The sequence below is a fragment of the Leptodactylus fuscus genome, chromosome 11, assembly GCF_031893055.1.
Source record: "Leptodactylus fuscus isolate aLepFus1 chromosome 11, aLepFus1.hap2, whole genome shotgun sequence".
NCBI classification, from domain to species: domain Eukaryota; kingdom Metazoa; phylum Chordata; class Amphibia; order Anura; family Leptodactylidae; genus Leptodactylus; species Leptodactylus fuscus.
This window is the reverse complement of record NC_134275.1, coordinates 19,433,697-19,458,189: the sequence shown is the minus strand read 5'-3', so window position 1 is coordinate 19,458,189 and position 24,493 is coordinate 19,433,697. Positions and strand designations below refer to the sequence as shown.

The window sequence follows — 24,493 nt, the reverse complement described above, 5'->3', positions numbered from 1 at the left end:
AGAATGGGGTACAAGAGTCCCCTGCCCCCCTGGTCAGAGGTGATACAGGCTGTTAGACCCCCACTAACCTGCAAGCTATCCTCTATCCCATTGCTTTAATGAGAAAATTTCTTGAGTGAAAAAATATGAGGGATTGTTGGCTAAACACAAAAGAAAAAAAAATTGAATAACACTGTACATTGAGGAGAACATATATTTGCTATGAGTGATGAGAAAATTCTTATTTTATTGGCATGCATAGAGGCAGTGGCGTAACTAGGAATGGCGGGGCCCTGTGGCAAACTTTTGACATGCCCCCCGCCCGACCGACACCGACGCCGAAGGACTCAACCGACCCCCTCCTACGCATTCTATTGTGCCCCATAGTGGCCCCTGCACACAGTATTATGTCCCTTACTGGCCCCTGCACGCAGTATTATGTCCCTTACTGGCCCCTGCACACAGTATTATGTCCCTTACTGGCCCCTACACACAGTATTATGCCCCACAGTGGCCCCTGTACACAGTATTATCCCCCATAGTGGCCCCTGCACACAGTGTTATGTCCCTTAATGGCCCCTGCACACAGTATTATCCCCCATAGTGGTACCTGCACACAGTATTATGCCCCACTGTGGACACCTATAAATAATTATTATACTCAGACCCAGATATTTTCATAGATATTATATATATTCAGACCCAGATATTAGACTTATTATCATTATTTTCAGACCTCAGAGTATAATAATCGGAGACCCGGGGGAATAAAAACATAAAAAATTACTGTTTCTTACCTGTCCCCCGGCTCCTACGCTGTCTTCTCCGCTGGGTCCTTATGAAATGATGTCAGACGTCACATGACCCGGACGCAAGACGGGTTCATGTGACGTCAGAGACGTCAGAAAGGACGTCAGGAAGGAGGCCTGGCAGCATCATGGAGAGGTAAGTAACAGTGTTTATGTTCCCTTACCTCTCCTGATCCGCCGATCATTATACTCGAGTATTATACGAGTATAATAATAGCATCTGTGGGGCCCGCGATGTCACTTGCCGATCCCGGCCCAGCCAGGATCGGCAAGTGAATAGGGCCCGTATCGGCCTATTTAAAAAAAAAAAAAACGCAAGGGTAGCGGCTGTCACCGGGCACCCTAATGGCCCGGGCCCTGTGGCAGCTGCCTCCGCTGCCTCTATGGTAGTTACACCTGCATAGAGGGCAAACGACTGTAGTATATAGAGATAAAACAGAACAGGTGCAAATGTGGCCTGAAAAGATGGTGGACAGTGTGAAGTATAAAATATATCACATCTCATTTTCTATGTATTTTAGATACTTTCTAACAATATTGGCGCCATGTGCGACATATGGGCAGGGACATTTTGTAAATGGGGTGTCATTTAATAAGCTAAATTGTGACCCAGGAATTGCACCAACATTTTTGGAAGTAAAATCAAAATTTTGGCAATTGCACCAAATTTTTACATATTGGAAACTAAGCCAAAATCTGGTGCAGTTTGAGACCGTCTAATCCAACATTGAACTGTCTAACAGTTAGATAGTTTTAGTGTATCCGCCAAGTATGTTTATATAGCGATTAGAAGTCTCTCTTCGATGAAACACGCGCGAGCCACCATATCTGTAAATCCTCTCTTCGCACTTAGCACTCTCTTGGTTACTTGGAGTTTCCTTGCCCTTGCTTACTCATCAATTTCTCATTCTCGTCTCCTGCTTCCATCATGAAATGACATGTTGAGAATCCTTTGTTTTCAGAACGGCTTCTGAACGACATCTCCAATATAGACTTAGCATCTGACAGATTCAATCAGTCCTGTGCATTTAACTGCTTAGTCCCAGACATCTTGAGAAGTTTCCATTGTCTGGACGTTCTATGAAATCCACATTTTTCTTAGCTTCTAATCAGTTTTAAAGAGATGATGACAGTTTTGCTTCGAGATACTTCTCCACAGTCCAGCCAGCCATAAAGAAAATTCCTGGATTTCCTGACTGCATGTGGTTTTGAGGGAAAACCAGACACGGGCTATGTACTTTATCATCATATCCCTATAGAGTAGGCAGAAGTTTTCCCTTCCTTTATTTTCTCTTCCGACGAAAATCCTTATGTTTATACCAGGTGGGGACAAATATAGTATATGACAGTAGATGCTCTATAGGGCCATCTCATGTGGTTGTGTCGCTATGAATATTAGTATTTTTTTACGGCTTAGTGGGACATATTCTGAAAGCTCGGTTCATGTAATCTCATTATTATGTATCATATATTCAAGCCACATCATATACTAGAACATAAATCACGATACCTTCACACTCACAAGACGCACCTTGAGGCTGACCACACAGATACCAAGATATTGTGACTGTGGCTCCAGACGTTTCCCAGTCACACATCAAACAGCAGAATATCTGCTGATGTAGGGAAAAGCTGAAGGAGCATATTGTGTGTAACAGACCTGTGTATACATCATGGTATTAGGTGTAAGTGTGTCTGGGTGGTGGCGAGGTGCTGAAATCTAAAGAAGAGTAACATGGGGGAGCTAATGCAAAAGTTCAGGTTGCAACCACATTAGAAACATCAAGTAACCAAATGAACTTTTGCAGACGTAGCTTGTAATGCTATTCATTGAGATTTGTATCAGCATTTCTCAAGGTGAGTTCTGAGGAGCCAAGGGATCTGAAAAGTCAAGCGAAAAATTAGTAATACCAGAAAAAGGTAAAAGTGAATGTGGCACCAGCGCCATCTTGGCTGTTGAAGTGATCTGGATCTACCACTACTTGGGTTGAGCAATCGTGTTTGGAAAATATTGGATTCTGATCGGCGATCGAGAAAATTTCACGATTGCGATCGGAATTCTGAACACGATCTTTTTAGATGGGATCGAGATCAGTACTATTTCCCACAATGCTTTGCTTATCCTTCAAAAAGACGAAAGAAGACATTGCAGGGAGGGCATTCCAGAAGAAGATAGAGGTGTCTCTGGAGAGTTCTCTTGCAGTATTGGGGATGCCCCCAGTGCTTTTTGAGCACTGGGGACCGCCCCCAGTGCTGCAAGAGAACTCATTTGCATACCGAAAAAAACCTGGATTTCTACTGAACGGCAGCACGGAAAAGACATTTAAAGGTAGGAGAAGAATAGCCTTTCTTAAAGCTATTCCTCTGTATTAGTCAGAAAAAAACGGTATCCAACAATGGGAATCCTTTAAAGACACAGACACTTCAGGGACTTTTCTGTAGTGAAGTATACTGCAAGATTTGTTCCCTTCACTTTCACTATTGGCTTATGAAAAAAACACTTTAAGACGGGTGTCCAGGATTACAATAAAGAGCTTGTTCGTTTCCCATAAGTGTCGCCACTCTTGTCTCAAGCTGTGCTCAGTCCCATTCACTTGAGTGTAGCAGATACAGTCCCTGGCTCTGCTTTTTAACCCTGAACCCTTTTAACCCTTGTACTCTTTAGTTGCGGTACATTTCCTTTGTCATAAGTAATGATGGCAGTCAGATGGCCTGAGTAACTGTTGGCGCTGAGAATGTAGATCTGAGCTTAAGATATTTTCGGATTTCAATTGTCATAATCGCGGCCAAGCTTTGCTGATATAATACATGGTCGGGTCTTGTGAACTAGATCCGTGTAGAGTAAATATTGCACTGAGAGCGAGCTTGCCTGCTTTTATAAAATGTACATCATAAGCAAAATACAAAAAAGCTACAAAAACACATCCTGCTAACTGCAATGGAACTGCTGGAGCCAGAAGCAAAACTTGTAGCGGAGAAACATTAGACGTATAACAATGCCAACAACAGCAGGCTTCACATTCAATAGCAAAGTCTTATTACAGCTTCGTTACAATGAGTTATTCACTGGTACCCAATAATTTACAGCCTGTGCAAGACAAGCTGAGCCATTAACCTTTATTTTACTTACATGTACAAAGCTCGTAGAAGACAACTGCCTTACAATCTCAAGAAACGTTCCGAGACTTTCCTCCACTTTCTACTATTGTATCTACTTCTTAGGTGAACATAATAATAATGATTATAACACTTTATTTCTCCGATGGTTGCCCTACAGGAGTATAAAAATAATCTTGTTGTTTCTTCTCACGGCTTTTCTCCATAGATGGCAGGAAAACCATTCCAAGCTTCTTACTGGGTGGTATAAAACCCAGAGTTCCTGAATGTTCATAAGCTGGCGCCATCAAGAGTGCCCATAAACTGGTTGGATCTCTATACCCACATTTGGTGGCACTGCCAGGAGCTGTCGCCTTTTTTGGACCATGGTTAAGTCTTATTCGAGATGTCACTGGTATTCCCTTCCAGCTTTCACTGTATGTCTCTCAGGTAGCCCTTAGCTTACCAGATCTATATTTTATGCCTTCCAGAGATGATCTCACGACACATGCGCTGATTCTGATAAAATGGCTTCAAGCTGAACCCCGTTCTACAGAGAAATGGTTTTACCAAGGTCCACGAAATCTGAAGAATGAGAAACTCTCTAGTTGGGTTTTACATAAACAGGATAAGCACCTTCAAACCTGGTCAGCTTGGCTCATCTTTATCGGTATGGCTACTGGACTAGGCACAGGAGTGGGTCATGGCGGTGGAGGCTCGTGTTAGTTAACAGATGTGTTTATGTGCCTCTTTGTAATTTAGAGGTATTTGTTAATTGTGTCATGGATTTTACCCTGCTGGTCCCCCACTGCCTGCCCATACTACCACCCCTCCCTTTTTCTGATGCATCTGTTTAGTTAACTGTTTAGTATGAGTGGTTGGGGTGGATGATTTGGGTATAATAGTCTTTGGGGTCTCATATTTCCCTTAGTTGGTGGCAGGTGGACATATATTGGGCAGTGACCACAGTTGATTTCTCTGAATACAAATGGGGAATGCTATGGATAAGCAGTATGGTGCTTGAGTGAGAAGTGCTTTAGCCTCCATGGCTTCTAATTCAACCAAAGGCAACATCTTCATGGAGGTTGTATGTTCTCTTCCTTACCCTCTGATGTGTACAACAGATTCATAGACACTGGTCCATCTAAGAGCAGTAAAAGGGGGAATGTCCTAGACTTTCCACTGTGGCCATCTAGAAAAGAATCCAATGGGGGACCAGAATGATGACTGGGGAGAGTGGAGGTCCCCAGTTATAGAGGATCACTTTATGAATGGTTCACTCTGAGGAGGACCTATCACCTCTTCTGATATGTCTGTTTTAGTAAATACTAGAGATGAGCGAATAGTATTTGATCGAGTAGGTATTCGATAGAATACTACAGTATTCAAAATACTCGTACTCACTCGAATACTATTCCTATTCACAGTAAAGATTCGATTCAGAACTAGCATTGATTGGCAGAATGCTACACAGTGTATAGCATTCGGCAAATCAACGCTGGTTGTGCAGCAGGCTCTTCTTTGCTAGTTGGGAGAGCTGGCAGTTTTCAGTTATGCGGGAGCTGACTTTTTCTCATAGGAATGCACTGATCAGCGTTGATTGGCCGAATGCTATACAGTGTACAGCATTCCACCAATCAACGCTGGTTCTGCTGGAAGCTTGTCTGTGACGAGGCGGAGTCTAAGATTGGACCACAGTGGAGACTGCTGAGGTCCGATCTTAGACTCCGCCTCATCACAGTCGAGCCTCCAACAGAACCAGTGTTGATTGGTCGAATGTTGTACACTGTGTAGCATTCGGCCAATCAACGCTGGTCAATACATTCCTATGAGAAAATGTAAGCTCCAGCATAACCGCAAGCTGCCAGCTCTCCCAACTAGCAAAGAAGAGCCTGCTGCAGAACCAGCGTTGATTGGCCGAATACTGTACACTGTATAGCATTCGGCCAATCAATGCTGGTTCTGCAGGACGAGTAAGTTCACATTAGCGCTTGCCTCCCATCTGGAAGGAGTCCGCAGGAGGACCCCCCCCCCCCCCCGAATGGAATATCAGCGCAACTGGAAGTGCTGTGCAGTTAAAGCGCACGGACGCGTTATAGTCTATGGGGTCCATGCGCTTTAACTGCACAGCGCTCCTCCTAAACACTCTCCTCTGCTACTCGTGGACTTGGTGACTCTCCTTTAGTCGAATAGTGGTTTCCCCTGAAACTAGCATTTTTTCCCATAGACTATAATGGGATTCGATATTCCATCGAGTAGTCGACTATTGAGGCTCTACTCGAAACAAATATCGAATCTTGAATATTTCACTACTTGCTCATCTCTAGTAAATACCTAAATTTTTCATAAACTTCAAAAAGCTCTATCTATCCAATGGTTGAAATTTTCCTTTGTATATGTTTGTCAATTTTTGAAGATGCTCTCCTTGAAGATGCTGTTATCACTCTCCTTATTTTTGGTATTGACATAGAAGATTGAATTAATTGGCCCTCATTTACTATTGTGTTTCCATCCAAAATTTGGCAGAAACTTGTGACATGTTATGGCGCATCTCTGTCGCATTTCTTCTCTGCGTTCCACTCACCACTTTTTGAGACATGAGACCATATTTACTATAACTCAAAGTAGAAAACTGCCCTATTGTACCACAAATCTATACCAGCCCCTGGTATAGTGGAAGGATTACCAGTCTCAATAAATTCCCCTCATGTTTTTTTGGGGGGTATATGCATCTTAGGACTAATTTGGCATGGTCTTCTATATTGGTTTTACTCAAACCAGAAATGTTTGACATGACTGTTTTCCTCCAGAAATATCTGCACAACTTTCTTAGTGTTTTGTCTGGCATTGCAACATTGAAGTGAATGGGGCTGAGTTGCAGTACCAGTCACAACCTTTGAACAAGAATGGCACTATATATACACAAAAACATCCAGTATTTTTTTTAAATTCTGCACAGTTCCATTAAAGAGGAGTTTTTGCCACCTGCAAAACCTCCAGTTCTTTACATCCTTCAGTAGGCGCCACTCCACTGATTCCAGTGCAATTGGAATATTTTTTCTATCGCCCGCCATTCCTGAACAATTATTTCTGTTAGTTAGTTGCACCCAATATGCTAATAAGGCTCTCTAATATCAGATAGGCAATCCTGAATTGTATGGTAGGCAGGGGCGTAACTTGAGGGGGTGCAGAGGGTGCAGTCACACCGGGGTCCAGGAGCCTTAGGAATCCCATATGCACTGGCATCAGTATTGAGATTGCAGCTTCCATCTGGCCCATAAGCCAAGGAGACCCACAGATTACCCTAACCACACTAAGGTGGATTAAACTCCTTACCTTACCTCTGCACCCGTAACCATCACTATCAAGAATTTGCTATAGGGATGAGGTAGGGGCCCCAGACAAAAGATTGCACCCAGGCCCCCAAGACTTTAGTTACACCACTGATGGTACTGCTGAGGTCCGCCCACCTGACAGTAGAGAGGCTACCATTAGAGATGAGCGAACACTAAAATGTCCGAGGTTCGAAATCCGATTCGAACAGCCGCTCACTGTTCGACTGTTCAAACGGATTTCGAACCCCATTATAGTCTATGGGGGGAAATGCTCGTTTCAGGGGTATGCAAAATTCGATAAAATCATACTTACCAAGTCCACGAGTGACGGTCGGGCTGGATTCTGCTTGAAGTCTTCTCCCGGCTCAGGGTCCCCGTGTCTTCTTACGGGTGGAATTCATTCTGCCTAGGCATCCGGCCTAGGCAGAGCCGACTGCGCATGCGCGGGCATGCATGCGCATGCAAGCGCATGCGCAGTTGGCTCTGCCCAGACCCCACGCCTGAGCAGAGCCGACTGCGCATTTGCGTGTATGCGCGTGCATGCTCGCGCATGCGCTGTCGGCTCTGCCTAGGCCGGATGCAGCGCCGCACCTCCCATGAGGCGACCTGAAGCGACCGCTTCAGGTGGCGTTATGCCAGGGCCCCGGGGAGGGCAGCATTTTTGCTTGACTAAGCCAGTCCAGGACAAGCTGTCCTGAACTGGCTTAGCACTGAGCGGTGGATTGGGGAGGCCACTGGAGCAGCGCTGCTCCAATGGCCTCCCCTCACGCTCAGGCAGAGAGCAGTTCCTCTCCCTACCTGCTCTCTGCCTGCGAACGCCGCTAAGCCCCGCGCCCTTCACTCCGCCACGCCCCCTCCCCTCCGCCCCCTCCTCATGGGGGGGCGGCTTTCTGTCGTTCGCTTCAGGCGGCGAAAGGGGTAGGTTCACCCCTGGCCGGATGCCTAGGCAGAGTGAATTCCACCCGGAAGAAGATGCAGAGAAGTCTTCGGAAAGGTAAGAGAAGAACCAATGTTGATTGGCAATGTATAGCATTCTGCCAATCAACGCTGGTTCTGCATTGAACCTTAAACTTTGAACAGCTAGTAGTGTTCGATCGAGTACGAGTATTTTGAATACCATAGTATTCGATCAGACACCTACTCGATCGAACACTACGCGCTCATCTCTAGCTACCATATATTGGGCATTGAAAATAACTGCATTAATTGTGCAGGAATGGACGGGGCTAGAGAAAAAGTTCCAACTGTGCCAGAATCAGTGGAGCAGAAAATTTTAAAGGATGCAACGAAGTGTAGATGGTGAAAGGTCCTCTTTATAGTCATAGCCCGGGCACAACTATTCATATATCACCTAAATTCTGAATAATATTCCTAAATATGTAGAAAATTAGGTAATGAAAGCTCATAATTGAGTTACGCCATATCAGGAATCCTTGAGCCACTGGAATGTCTACCATAATACATTCCCATTTATAAAGTTGGAGGCTTCTGATATTGTACTGGTCAGTGATAAATGACTCCATAGCGGTCCAGGTTGTTACGTACTATGTTTAATGGTCTGGTATGTGATTAGGGAGGCGAATGAATAAGAGATATTATCTGTGTGGAACTATGTATCTCAGCCTGTCCTGCTGTTAGATCTCTGAAAGCCAGATGGTTGCAATTTGCCTTGGCTATAGCCTGATCCGAATGAGTAGTCCTATAAAACATTTCACGCGAGAGATCCTCTCCCTGTAAGCCGATACAAACTGTAGCTGTTCTTTTATGTCGAGTTTTCAGCTAAACTACAGCAAAGAAAACAAAGTAACCTTACTCTACTGTACTCTAGGTATTCCCAATGCCAGACAAAGGGATGAATAGTCGCTCCGACACTCCCACCGCTCCTGAAACACCATCCATCTACAACAGATTGTAAGACAATGACAAGAGTAAAAGGTTTAACAAATAGACACAAATTACATGACTGCACTCCATTGACTCAGGCAGTAAGAACCCATCTGTCCCTGTGTTACAGTATACAGTCTATAGACTACATAGGCGACTCCAAGTAGGGTTGATCCAAAAATCTGCAAATATTTGTTTTATTATACTTATACTATATTTCTGGTCACTTTGAGCGATTTCTTGTAGTGTGTAACCATAGTACAATCCACATTCCAAGACTAACTCTCTTCCTGGACAATTTCATGGTAGGATTATTGCCTATAAAATATCACAATGATCGTAGGAACAAAGGAAAGGGTAAAGGGGGGGCTGATTTGGAGAAAAGACACTTAAAACTCTAACAGATGCAGAATGCCTAGGAGATTGGATGAAGGAAATGTATTGCTTGTCTGTGTCACTGTTCCACAGCTGAGTCATTTACATTTCTTAAATGAAACTTCATTTGCTGTCTCCTTACATGGTAAACTGCAAATACCTTTCGCATGTCTGTCCCACACTGGAAAGCTCAAGCAGCTCCAAGTGGAAGCTGTTCCTTTAATAAAGAAAGGAAAGCCTGCCTTAAGGCATCCCATTACAAAGCAATGAGCGACGCACTAGGACTGGCAGCCTAACTATATAAAGCTTGAGCTGACTGCATGTGCTCAGCACTCAAGCCTCTTCCTACCAAGCATCTCACTCATCCACGCACCTTACTCCTGTACCAAACTTTTCGGAGATACTCTGCCTTCCTCTAATGGCCGTGCCTTGTAGGACCTAATGCACTACACTTTGCAAGGTAAGTCCTTTCTACGGCATTTGAATGCAAACCCTTATTAACTTCATTTTGACGTCCAAAAATTTGACCATTTTAATTTTTACTCTTGAATAATACGGGATTTTTTTTTATTTTTTTGTTCTCGTTTTATGTTTTTTTTTCCAATCTTTTTTTGTCTTTCTACATGTCAATTAGATTGAGTTATGATTATAACGTAGACAAACAATGGGAAATTCAACCTCAAAGTTGCGCCGCTGCTTTTTCTGCTTTCTTCTCTATTGTGATGCCGTATAATACCGTACCTGCGACTTGTCTTCTGTGTGTGGAAATAAGTTTAATTAAAACAGCTTGACTTAAAGGTTCTGGAGAAGAACATTATTCCTTAGTTGTATACTCAGCAGAAAGCCTTTTACTGAAACAGGAGGGTGGCACTAATGCCTCTTCCATGGCTGGCATTTAGATAAAAAGATCAGTCTCGCTGGGGAGTGGAGGCTCTAAATGGCTTTGGCATAATTGGGTGTACATGAATGACATTTCCCAAAATGAAATCCCTTTGCTCAGCCTCTCCATCGTACAACTTTTAATGTAAGTTCATAGGCTAGTCAGTACCAATATGGCTAATAACTTTTTTTTTTTATGCTCTTTTTGCTAAATATCGGTGTGAAACGTCTTAAGAAGTTCATTGATGCTTTGTATGTTTGTTCTAGTCGTTGGCTTTATGTACTTGAGATCCATTCACTGATATGACACTTCAGAATGTAGCCTGATACTTTGTTCTGTGAGAATTACTATCTTGCCCCCGAGGGTAACTTGGCTTTCTCAGGTATATTTTTTGGAGAAAAAAGTTTCGCTTAAGTAGTTTTAAAGTTGGAAAGTCTGAGCTAAGACATCTTGGTATCTGGTGTTACTCCGTTGCTGCTGCTGCTACTAAGGACCTGAAATAAACTTTTCCCACTAGGACCGTATAAAAAGTTTATACAAAGTTTAATAATGAATGTATACAGAATAGGATTACTAGATCTCATGTGGAAGCTGTAAAAACATCCAGTATCAAGGCTGAACAATGGTCAGACCTCACCGAACATCACTCTTAGGTCACTCATTCATACTTATTTTTGGCTCAGTCTCCTTGTGGTCCAGGTCTCCGAGGGATTCAGATGCAATGTTGCTTTTACTGTTTATAGCTGGCCAGTCACTGACCTGTATTCCTAGTCTAGAATGAAGCTCAATATCCATTACCATGGCTGTTTATAAATAAAACATCTCTTCCGTTGACGCCATGTGACTAGTTGTGGTGGATCTCATTGAGACAATTGTATGGTTTTTGCTTACCGTCTAAAATAATAATACAAAAAGTTGACAAAAATGTAAAGTTTTGTTTGATACAAATTCCTGTGATTGTGTGATTGAATGGGAATCGGAATGATTGAATCAAAGTAGATTGGACCTGAAAATATTTTGGAGCACCAGAAGAAGGCTGGTGGGACATGAGCTGGTTGTCAAGTCACTCTCCTTTGGTCAGACTCAAGCAGCGATCACTTGGTGAAGGGACGGCTTTCTTTGTTTTTCTCCTTTGGTCACACCCCTGCTTAATATTTTATGTAAGGGGAGGGGACTGGTGGAGCTTGTGGCTCAGGTGCTGCCTACTTGGAGGTGAAACAAGAAGTCGCTCTACCTTGCCCAAGGTATTTAGATACTGGACTAAGAAAACAACCTAAAACATTGGCCAAGATGAAGGAAGGTGACAATGACTCTGATATTAAAGGTAATCTGCCATGTTTAACATAGTTTTGCTGGACAAGATTCAATAACTAAGTATAACTTCTTATGTTTGAGAGTCCAGTGGGTTGTCCTATGTAGGATTGATAACCCTCCCTGTATGACTGTATACAGAGATAGCTATCAATTACCGATTAAGACTGCCCACTGGACTCCTAAGCATAGAAAGAACATCAATAAATTACACGTCCTGCTGAATCCTTTCCCCCTATAGTTATACATCAATCTGCTCAGCTCCTCCTACTCTATAATATGCCACACATAGATTGGATTCCATTTCCTATGTGACAGACTCCCTTTATAGGATGACAACATGAGATAGTCACAATAATACTGATGTTAGGAACATTCTCCATCTCCATTTATTTTTCCAAAATATAGTTGATAAGGCAATATGACATAGAGAAGACATGCGGTGGTGCACAGAAGGTCCCGGCAGCCCTCATTGTCCCATCTCTTTTCTTAGTTTAGAGTCTTCAGACAAAGACCTTAGTCATATGAGACAAACTGGTGGCTAGGGATGTGTTGCCTGACAACACCATTGAAAACATGGTGGTTGTTAGGAAATGTTTCACTAGCAACCAGTCTGACATGGATTAGTCATGACTTAGTCTGTCAGACTGATCGGATCATAGCTTGGTTGGCACCAAACCAACAAGACAAAGGGGATCATAGCTTGGTGACAGTCATTCCATATAGATCCCTAAATGAATATGGAGACCTCAAACAGAATCCAAGCTAGAAAAGTGTTCTTGAGAGTGTTTTACAGCGATGTTCTCCAGCCTGTGACACTCCAGCTGTTGCAACACTACATGCTAGAAGTTGTGTAATAGCCGGGAAGCCACAGGTTGGAGACTGGTGGTCTATAGTCGGAATCCTGTTTGCAAATGGTGGTTTATAGCTTGCTCAACGTAGCCACAATGAATATGAACAAATCATCATATTTTATGTGAAGGGCTCCCAAGCAGATGTGCTCTACTACAAACTAAACATCTGAAACTTCTAGGGGCTTTTTCCTTGGACTGGGTCATTTTGATAACACAAGAAAAAATGTCATTCACACAGAATACTAAACAATGGACACGTGACGTAATGGAATACTAATGTATTCTGGACTGACCATTACTCTATTGTCTATAATGATTGGGACTGAATGTGGCTGGGACTTCTGCATTGTGGGCACCAGCTCTAGTCCAAGGTAAATGACACATAGTCATGGGGCCATATAGTCATGGGCTGGGAGAACGTGTGATCATTTGTGACACAGTGTACTATAGGCCAATACAATGAAACCTTACCCATCCACCCATGAACGTCACCATTGGATGCCAAGCACAAGCCATGTTCATGTATATCAGAGTCAGAAGCCTTGCAGAATTGTTCAGTACCTTCTATTGACCCAGTATTTGCTTCGTCCTTTTACTACTGACTCTATCCATCTGTTTTTTTCTCTAATTTGTTTCAGTTTTTGTTCAAAAGGAAGTGGCAAATTAGTTTCTCAAAACTACTTAAAGCAAAGCTGAATTTTCTTAGAGAGTTCTGCTCTGAAGCCACTACGATTCCTTCAACCCATATAGTTCTAGGCTACTTTAATGTACTGTTACTTACATGCATACATAACCATATTGCAATAATATGACAAAGATCTACCTAACTTCTATTGTAGCAGATAATCTTAGGAGGAAATACTTTGGGTCCACTGCAGATATGAATGGCATTATACTAAAATAGAGAGGCAGCTGCCCTAGGAATGTTCTGCCCCCCTCTAGCTCCTGACAGCCATTGATAGCAATAGGCTGTCCTGCTGTCCTGCAGCCTCCTGACTCCGATTATTCTAGATCTGTTTTACTTGTCTGAAGACAAGGTATGAAATAGGACTCTCTACCTAAATAATAAAAAAAAAAATGTGATGGTGTCCACTGTGACATGGTAAAAATAATATAATGGTTCTCTTTATGGTTGAGCGATAGAGATCGGGAAAGATCGGATCCTGATCAGCGATCGAGAAAATTTCATGATCGGGATCGGCTGGAAAATGATCGGAAATCGGATTTTAAAAATGATCCTGAAATCTCAAGATCGGCTCAACCCTACTCCATAAACATAAAGTAACTAGGGTTGAGTGATCGAGATCGGAAAAGATCGGATCCCGATCGGCGATCGAGAAAATTTCATGATCGGGATCGGCTGGAAAATGATCGGAAATCGGATTTTAAAAACGGTCCTGAAATCTCAAGATTGGCTCAACCCTAGTTCTCTTTAATAGCCAGGTTAGGAGAGTGTGGGCGGGTACTGGGAGAGGAGATGTCATGTCTCCTCTCCCTGTACCCGCCCACACTCTCCTAAGTCACAAGCCCCGCCTTCTTCCTAGCTCTTTAACACTAACCTGGGAGGCGGGGGCAGCGAGGCGAAGAAGAACGAGAACACCGGGCACCGGACCAGCCATCTCTGCAGGTAAGTAGCTACTAGAGATGTTAGCTAGTCTCCCATTAGAATGAATGGATGCAGCCGGCATGCAGGGGGTTAAGGCTGTGTGCTGGCTGCTTCCATTCATTCCTATGGAACTGCAGCAGAGCCTTCACACTGAGTATACACTCCACTCAGAATGAGCAGAACATATACTCAGTGTGAAGGCTAACATTGTTAGCTTTTCCCACAATGCTTGGCGAGTAGCAAAGCATTGTGGGAAATAATCACTGATCTCGATCCCACCTAAAAAGATCGTGTTCAGAATTCCAATCGCGATCGTGAAATTTTCTCGATCGCCAATCGAAATCCAATCTTTTTCGAACACGATCGCTCAACCCTAGTCCAGACTTCATCTACAGTGCTACATTGGTAGACAAAGTAACAGATGATCAGCCAGTGTCATTGCACTAGTTGCTCTCTAAAAACTACGCCTATCTTCTTGATGTTATGGAAAAAGTCCAGTATTGTCCTATAAGGGTTGTAGACTGGCACACTCGGCCCTTTTTAAAGTCTATTATCTATTGGGGGATACACTAAGTCCAGGACTGGGTGAACCAACTTATGAAATTCCATTATATCCAGAAACTATACAACTTTAGACTAGTCCCTACACCATAATGGTGTTTGTCTACCTACTGCCCTATGAGAATTTCTGTATTTTCTGCAGAATGAATGATGTCATTGTTGAGTAGTATACGGCATTATGCATTGTCAGAGTACGACTACTATGTACAATTACTATAGGGCGTAGCATTACATGTGTGAGGTTTAGACACCCCTATTAAAATAGTTTTACAACACATCACTACTTTGTATATTCCCTTTTATAAATCTCCCAACACTCTCATTCATTTTATTGCTGCTACAAGGAACATTGCATAAGAATTAGGTTAGTCCCGCAAGTGTCTGCAAGTCATATCCCTAAGGCATGAAAAGCAGAAGTAACTTTGTTTGAACAGCTGATCCACCTTCCTCTTAAGAACTTGCTTTGTAAGAGCAGCGAATACAGTAGCGGAGACTTGCAGACATTTGATCTTCCTTTATATATATCCAATTTCTCTTTGCTAAATTTGTCAGAAATCTCTTTGACATGGAAGACAAGTGTATATATGTTCAGCTCACAACCTCAGCATTGGAGAAGAATGACATTAAACATGTTTGCACAGTCATTTGCAGCTATAAGGTCTGTCTGTAGTGCCTGAAATAATCATTTCTGACATCCGCTTGAAAGAAGAATGAACTTCTGGAAAAAAGGAATAAACCGTGAATGGGAATTCCATAAAAATGTATCTGCCCCTGGAAGTGAAGCAGCAAGTGAAAATGGAAAGAGTCATTTCACAAATGAAGCTTAAAGACTTGGAAGAAAACATGAGTTTCTGGGTGTGTGATGTCTTTGGCCCGGTTGCACCTTCTAGACGTGTTTCTTATTTCCCATGTAGTAAGCAGAAAGCGTGCCCGCTATAGAGATGCCACATTGTTACATTCTAGGCTTTGGCCAGACAGGCAGAATTACCTGATTCAACAGATTTTTCCCTATTTATGTTTTTTAAGGACAAGTCCACTGTGTCAGAAACTGTGTCTGGTTTCGTGTTAAATTATACAATTGTCTACAAGACTTTCTAGAAATTCAGGGCCTATGTTATGGATGGTAGGGAGATATTACAGGGTCTTCCAGGGAGAGAAGCAGCAAGGAACTGCTGTGACTACAAGGGGGCCATACTATGAGTGCTAAGGTCTCTATTGACTACTAGGGCACAATGGTGCTGTACCATAGTGGGTGCCAGTTCTGTAACATGTCCTAAGCTGGGTATGCAGATATGTAGCAGAGCTGGGTATGTAGAGATGTAGGAGAGTTGGGTATGTTGTGCATATGTAGAAATGTAGCAGAGTTGTATGCAGAGATGTAGTAGAGCCTTACAACTGATGGCAGGTTTTTCATTGATATCCATACTGACATACACATGATCACATGATGGAAACTCGCAGGTTCTTCAGTCTTCACATACACACAGCTTTACACCAGCTCTCCATAGCAACTAACATATTCGTACGGAGCCACTACACTAACAAAAGATGAAATATACTTGTGCAAAGTCAGGTCCTCTGGCTAGTATAGTAATATATTATACATGAAATCCACATGAAAATTTAATACATCAGGACCACCTGAAATTGACACACATGAAATGGGTTTTTGCACTGAATGCAGAGTAATATCTCTTCTATTTTGATTGGTTCCTCCCTAGTATAGTATCATATATATGTAGATAGATAGATAGATAGATAGATAGATAGATAGATAGATAGATAGATAGATAGATAGATAGATAGATAGGAGATGGAGATAGATAGATAGATAGATAGATAGATAGATAGATAGATAGATAGATAGATAGATAGGAGATAGATAGATGGTAGATAGATAGATAGATAGATAGATAGATAGATAGATAGATAGGAGATGGATAGATAGACATATGCACTCTAAATTCTGCAAACTTCAGAGCGGAAATCACCCAGCGCTTGTTGACTGTTTCTAATAACATCAAATAACATAAAGAAATGTAATTAGTTAGAATAATGTAAATATATATATATATATATATATATATATATATATATATTACACACACACTTATAACTAGTCACATTCCTCAGTGCTATTTGTTAACACTTTACATTCTGGAGTGATTACGGTGACTCCATTCTTCTATGAATAGAGTATTTATTTTAATGGCAGCCTGATTATGAGAGGCTTCCCATCCATATGATAGAGACAGAGCCCTGTGGAATGGCCTATGTGCCGGAGACCTTCATTGGTATGCAGCCATATCACTAGCTATCACTCACATATGACTTTGAAGTTTCGGAGCTCCCGGAATAAAAATGCTTCGCATATCCAGAATAGTGTAGAGTAAATTGATGAGTGAAAAATGGGTTTCAGACACCTACCTAAAATTCAGAATAATATGATGATGTCTTCATCCTCAAACTACTTCAAAGTTTAACATTCGTTGGTGGCACCTACTTAGAGACATCCTGAGCCAGGGAATTAAAAGTGAAGACAACTGTAGGAGCATGTTCACACAGATACCATCTGCATACAGTGTGTGAGAGCTCTGTGGGTGGCCTAGAACAATGAAGATAGTGACAGTGCTGATCTTTCTTACATGGTGAGAAGTCCATCTGTGGTTATTGAGACATTTTGCCATTCTTAGACCTGTCCTCCATACCACTGTTACTACTATATGTGTTCATTGCTTCTTTCCTCTGTGAAAAATTTGGTATTTTCCAACATCTCCTTGGGCTATTTTGAGTGTTTCTCCTTCTCACAAGAGCCCTTTATCCCTGTATATATCCTGATTCTCAAGGCCCCTTTATGAGGGTGTTAAACTGCCCGCAATGAGCGTGGATTGACTTCATTCAGCGCTTGTTGGATGCCTCTATCCAGGGCAATATTCTGTAATGAACAGTCACATTAGCTATCATTCACAATCAATGATCATTGAGATACTTGTTCATTTACATTATTGTTAGCAACACGTCCCCCGCTTATATGGGAAGACGTGATGCCAATGATCGCACATCTTTTATGCTGCTCCAGTGTTGGCTTGTAAGTAGCGGGACACCCGGGATAAGCAATTGTCAGGGTTGTGTAATGGTGACACTAAGGATCCCCTTCTCCAGTCAACATGCCTCCACATTGCCTTCTCCTCTGAAGAACCACCCCAAATTAGCCAAGTGGCAAGTAGAAGGCTATATTTTTAAGCTGTAGATAGCTTAACAAAGTTGGTCCCACTCCTAGCTGTCCTCTACTCCTACAAACTGTGCTCCAAGCAAGCCCACTTTTCAAAAGCACAGAAATGGGCCCTTAGATACCCGACATCAGACCATTGGAGAGTAACAAGCAACCTCTCTTATGGTACAACTCACAGGCAACAGTACTGTATGTTCTACCTCTGAGGAGCCATTGGGCAATAAAGCTTCCAAAAAGTAGTAGAATGTTGCCTGTACCAATTAAAGTAAGAATATACATAACACATATAGCATAGTAAGCATACATCATAACACATCATATAACATACCGTATATACTCGAGTATAAGCCGACCCAAGTATAAGCCTACCCCCCTAATTTTGCCACAAAAAAATGGGAAAACTTATTGACTCGAGTATAAGCCTAGGGGGGAAATACAGCAGCTACTGGAAAATTTCAAAAATTAAAATGATTTTTGGGTGCAGTAGTTGCTTGGTGCTGGGAAAGGGGAGGGGGTGTTCTGGTTGTCTGTCTGCCCCTTCCCTGAGCTTCAGGACTGTTTTTTTTTCCCCACTTGAAATTTTTTTTTTTTTGCTTGACTCGAGTATAAGCTGGGCTTTATCAGTACAAAAACTGTGCTTAAAAATTCGGCTTATACTCGAGTATATATGGCAATAATCAGCCAAATTGTGGTGCTCTAACTTTAGCACTATTGTGCTTCCACTACAGTAACAGCCTCCGGTGGGACGAGGGCTTACAGGTCAAGGTGTCCATTTGCCCCTCCTATAGATTGTTCTTTGCCCTGTATATGTTTTTTTGTTTGTTTTTTTGCAGACATTCCTTTGGCAGATCTTTGCATCATGCAAATGGTCCTTGACCCTGATCAAAAGTTTTTCATGAGACTTATACTACTACAGTGTCTTCTACCCATGAGATGAGGCACTTGAAGATCTTGGGAACCCATGGACAATCTATCACATTCCCACAATGTTACTTTTACTACTCGGATGTGGAGGCCATGACTTGTACAGTTATAAAATGCACTGGCCAAACAATAGACACATTCCCGAGATATTTTAGCATGCAGGTTGGATATTCAGGTATAAATGGTGAAAGTATGTCAAGTGATCCTATATTGTCCTGCACTTAAAGATACTATAACTGTGCTTCAGACATATAAGAGTAGATTCATTGCATTATTAACATGTCTAATGGTGGTTGCATGATGTCACGTCTAGTTCTAGTACGGTATTTCCATTTCTATATTACAGCGCTTCCACATACCCCAAATTCTTTCCATTTTCAAAATACAAGTTTATGCATTCTTTCTACGGATTTGTCGCCCAAAGACAGAAAACTTCTGTCTTATCTTTTTCTTGGGAAAGGTCATCAATAGAAGATCGGTGGGGTTCAACTCACCCCTGTAAACCATCTGTTTGCAACTGCTGCAGTGAGCCCCAAATAGCACAGCTCTGTACACTGTGTAGTGACTGGGGAAGATACTGCAAGCTCAATTCAAGCTAATGAACTTTGCAATTTCTAAATATATGGAATTGTGCCAGTTCGTCAGAGGTCCCAGAAGTTGGAGCCCCACCAATTTGCTATTCATGACATACCCTAAAGCAGGGATCTTTGGCTCTCCAGCTGTTGTAAAACTACAGTTCCCAGCATGCATACTTGCTCTGCTGTTCTTGGAACTCCCAAGGAAGTGAATGGAGCATGTTGGGAGTTGTAGTTTCACAGCAGCTGGAGAGCTGAAGGTTCCCCACCCCTGCCCTAAAGGAAGAGACTTAATAATATACCTATGGGCAAACCCTTTAACCGTCATAAACCTGGGGGGAAGTTTTTTACCCTCTATTTGAAAATGGACCTTCAAAGCCAATAGTAAAGACTTATCTGCGTCATTGTGCCCATTAGTAGAAACACGTTATTTCGCTGTCTATGGTGAATAAATTGTCGCTGTGCAGTGAAATCAAATTGAATCTTCATAGTTCCATAAATTATCATCACATTCCAAACTAGAGCGTAATTTCTTGAGATATGTGTTTAGCACCATTTCTAATGAAGAGTATGCCAAATCTCATTTTCTTAGAAATATGGATAATCAAATAGCGTGGGTGGGATACATCTGCCACATGAGCGAGGACAAATTTGCATACATATCTATGAAGCTGCATATGGTAGGAAAACGGCTAAATATACATTTATTATTATTAATACCAAGCTTAATACACTCCGTTACATCTGGGGATGGTTTAGAATTGTGCGTTTCAGATGTCCATTGCTTGTAGGATTTACACACCGACACTTTAGTCAATGTCCACTATTTATCATCATGTCTTTTTAGGCCCAAAAATCTGTGCTGTTTATTTCACAACCTATTTTTTATAGTGGGGTGTACTCAGTTTTACTGTCATTGAATGCTAGTTCCAACACAAATGGACTGGAGTACATGAGAGCAGATGGATGCGCATGTGGACCCCTGAGGTAGAGTGGACACTTGAAACAGGATGGCCCTAACCCTTCCATCCCCTTCAACCTACATGAGTCGTACAGAGCACAGTTCACTTACTTAAAGAAAAAAAAACATGAGGGTCCATTCACATGGAGGAAAATGGTGAGGAATTTGGTGTGTAATTTCAGGGCTGGAAAAAAAGCCTCCCATTGACTTCAATGGGAGGCTTTTTTTTTTCAGAGCTGAAATTACACACCAAAATTCCTCACCATTTTCCTCCATGTGAATGGACCCTGAGGCATATGCCAATTGCCCCACTTCAGGGAAAAAATTCACTGACCCTGAATTCAGCACACTTTTGACTTGATATGTGCGCCATTGGGCCATGAGCAGCACCCCTCCCCCCCCCCCCGACCGTACACTTCCGTAAACTTATAGCAACAAATTCTTCCAAATCTCGTTCAGAAGTACATAAAAAAATCCATGACCTATGGTTCAACTTTCAATTTATGCTGCAGATTTTTACTATGGATTTCATCCATTTCCCCAGCAAATCCAGATTAAATCTGTAAGTAACGTATGCAATCCAAAGTTCGCCAAGGATTTGTTGAAAAGTAGGTCCAGTGTGGACGTATCTTCAAGTTATATTAAGAAATGAATGAGCTCTATGTAGATGGTGGAAAATGGAATCCATAGATAACTATTAGATGTTCAAGGTTCGATATTCGTTTCGAGTAGCCCCTCAATATTCGACTACTCGAATCAAATATTGAACCCTATTATAGTCTATGGGGGGAAAATGCTCGTTTCAGGGGTAGGCAACGTTCAATCAAATTATACTTACCAAGTCCACGAGTGAGGGTCGGGCTGGATCCTCCGAGAAGTCTTCTCCTTGCAGCGTCCCCGCGGCATCTTCCGGCTCTGAATTCACTCTGCCAGGCATCGGGCCTGGACAGAGCCGACTGCGCATGCCCACACTACAAGCGGACATGCACAGTTGACTCTGCCCAGGCCCGATGCCTGGCAGAGTGAATGAAGAGCCGGAAGACGCCGCGGGGAAGCTGCACGGAGAAGACTTCTAAAGGTAGGGGAAGAACCAGCATTGATTGGCCGACTGTATAGCATTCAGCCAATCAATGCTGGTTCTGGATCGAACTTTTCCATTCGAATAGCGAGTGGTACTTGATCGAGTACTCGTATTTTGAATACCGTAGTATTCGATCGAATACCTACTCGATCGAATACTACTCGTTCATCTCTATTGACTACTTCTGGGACAAGAGTCGTCACGGCTGCCTATGAATGGGCTGTCACTATAGCATTGAGATTCAGCCCTGTATCTTCCAATACAATCCACAATGAGAATATATATCATTAAACATAAGAAGTAATCCCATTCAAGACACTCAATAAGACAGAAGCAGGAGCCAGAGTCTGGTATTCCCAGCACACGCTCATATTTCTAAGCATAACAACTTATTTTGTCTGGTTCTGCCAAGAGGTGCTACACAATACACATACCGCAAAGCAATAAAGACACACGCTCTTGTTAGAGAGTGTACGGCCTGAGGGTTGGGAGGGAGAATACACAAGGTTATGAAACTCTGGCAGCAAACCAGTCTGTCTTACGTTACTGGGCATTGTATCCATAGAGTGCCCCCTCCCCTTCTTGTTACACTGCTTGTAATAGGTAACAGATGAATTATTTTGCCATTAAGGCCTCAATTGTCAAAAAAATTGAAGGTACATAAGTCTTCATAAGCCGTCTACTTTACAAAGCTTCTAAGTATGACTAACGCATTATTTGTATGACATTCTGTATAATGCAATTCTTTTGTTCTTTCTGAAATACATGTAATTGTTTTCAATATGTTCAAGACAAGCAAACAAGTCATCTAATGATTTCGAGAACTTTTTTCTCACAAAGATAAAGTCCACATAAAAAAAGCAAAAGAAGCGCAAAAGAAACAAGAAAGATATCAAATATAAGTACAAATATCTCAAATTTGCACTAACCAGATAAATTGTATAAGCTGAGACACAACTTTCATCATCGCATTTGTTGTACGAAAGGAAAAGTCGAGACTCCCATTGTCACCCTTCCAGAGTTCCTTCTAGTACCTGGCTCAGAAAATTGAAGCAAATTTAAGAAAACTTGCCTGGAAAATTGGGTACTTAGTCAAAGCTAAGCCCTTTCTCTCGTCGTACTAGAGAAAGATATGGACAATTGGTTCAAAAATTGTTACTTATTATTAGGGTTGAGCGATCGGGATCAGAAAAGATCGGATTCCAATCGGCGATCGAGCAAATTTCACGATAGGAATTGGCTGGAAAATTATGGGAAATTGGATTTTAAAATCGATCCTGAAATCTCAAGATTGGCTCAACCTTACTTATTAGTATGGGGCACATTCGGTGGTGTGCTGGCATTAGGTAGCACAAGGCTTGTAATAATTGTGGAATGTCTTGGGAGGTCAGAATTTGGCTTGCTACTAGACAATATTCACTCTGCATACAAGTCTGCACTATATTACTGTAGCAGCAAAGTGGGTACCGTTTCGAAAAGTCTCATCCATATGTTGCTGAACAAATCCACTCGGAAACTGACCAGTGGTGAGAATTGTAAACCATGTCAGTTCCACGGATTACATTTTCTGTAAATCTCTAGAAAAATCTGCAATAAAATATTTTGCCATGGATTCACCGTAGAATTTGCATGAATTGTATATGTGGATGGACCCTAATAGTGTTACAGTTCAGAGTACAAAGAATGGATAACATGGACAATAATTTTATGCACCTTCCTTTGAATTTTTGGTCCTCTTTGGTCATCTTCCGATGAGGGATTGCTGACTGGTTGGGTCTCAGGGTGTACTGTCATCAAGCATCTTGACATTGCCACGCCCCACGTTAACGATAAAGGCCCAATCACAGGCCATAGTGGTCCTCTGGAACCTATAACATCACATAAGAGGCTGGAAGAGGACTGAAGAGGACCAAACATACCAGGTGCCATCTCCCAAGGGGAAATAGGAAACATTAGGAATAGAGATGAGCGAGCAGTACTCGATCAAGTAGGTATTCGATCGAATACTATGGTATTCGAAATACTTGTACTCGATTGAGTACCACTCGCTGTTCGAATGTAAAAGTTCGATGCAGAACCAGCATTGATTGGTCTTCTCCGTGCAGTTTCCCCGCGGCGTCTTCCGGCTCTTCATTCACTCTGCCAGGCATTGGGCCTGGGCAGAGCCGACTGTGCATGTCCGCTTGTAGTACGCAGTCGGCTCTGCCCAGGCCCGATGCCTGGCAGAGTGAATGAAGAGCCGGAAGACGCCGCGGGGACGCTGCAAGGAGAAGACTGTACGGAGGATCCAGCCCGACCCTCACTCGTGGACTTGGTAAGTATAATCTGATCGAATGTTGCCTACCCCTGAAACGAGCATTTTCCCCCCATAGACTATAATAGGGTTCGATATTTGATTCGAGTAGTCGAATATTGAGGGGCTGCTCGAAACGAATATCGAACCTCGAACATTTTACTGTTCACTCATCTCTAATTAGGAAAGATGAGTATCAACAAATTTTTACCACATCTTCTCTGGTCTTCCACTTATTACCCTACAGCATATGAAGAGACCCCTGAGTATAACAAAAGCACTTTTGGTTTGGATTGAACCAGTTCAATCCCATCTCTAATCTAATTCCATCCCATCTTGGCATCAATGCAGAATGTTGATCCAGATATCTGTCCAAGTATGGGTCTCCACCATTTGCACTCCTCTGGATCAAATTGGGTTTATAAGGGTTGAATTTGATGGCTTTATATCTCTATTCAACCTACTATGTAACTACGTAAGATAAATCTTTGTCTTTACTCCATTATTACATACATTTAATATATTCCATCCATGTTCTGTTTCTAACGTTTAATAGGTTATGGTTATATTTCTACGATTACTTCTTCATAGCTTTGTACCGAAGAGCCAGAGTTCCAGCCATAAAATATTATTTATGACCTTTCCCATTATGATGTGACAGTTCATCCCCATAGAGGACGTAATGCTTATAATTAAACTTCAGATTCCCCACATCCATGTCTTTAACTTATTACCGC

At 42.2% G+C, this 24,493-nt stretch overlaps 1 protein-coding gene across 1 annotated transcript in view; it reads left to right on the top strand.

Moving 5' to 3' along the window:
• The first annotated feature begins 9,814 nt into the window (after positions 1-9,814).
• TNC (tenascin C) overlaps positions 9,815-24,493 on the top strand; it is a 105,017-nt gene continuing 90,338 nt past the window's right edge. The window contains exon 1 of the mRNA XM_075260061.1: positions 9,815-9,938. The gene's annotated coding sequence lies outside the window, so the exon portion shown is untranslated. The remainder of the gene's footprint in view (positions 9,939-24,493) is intronic.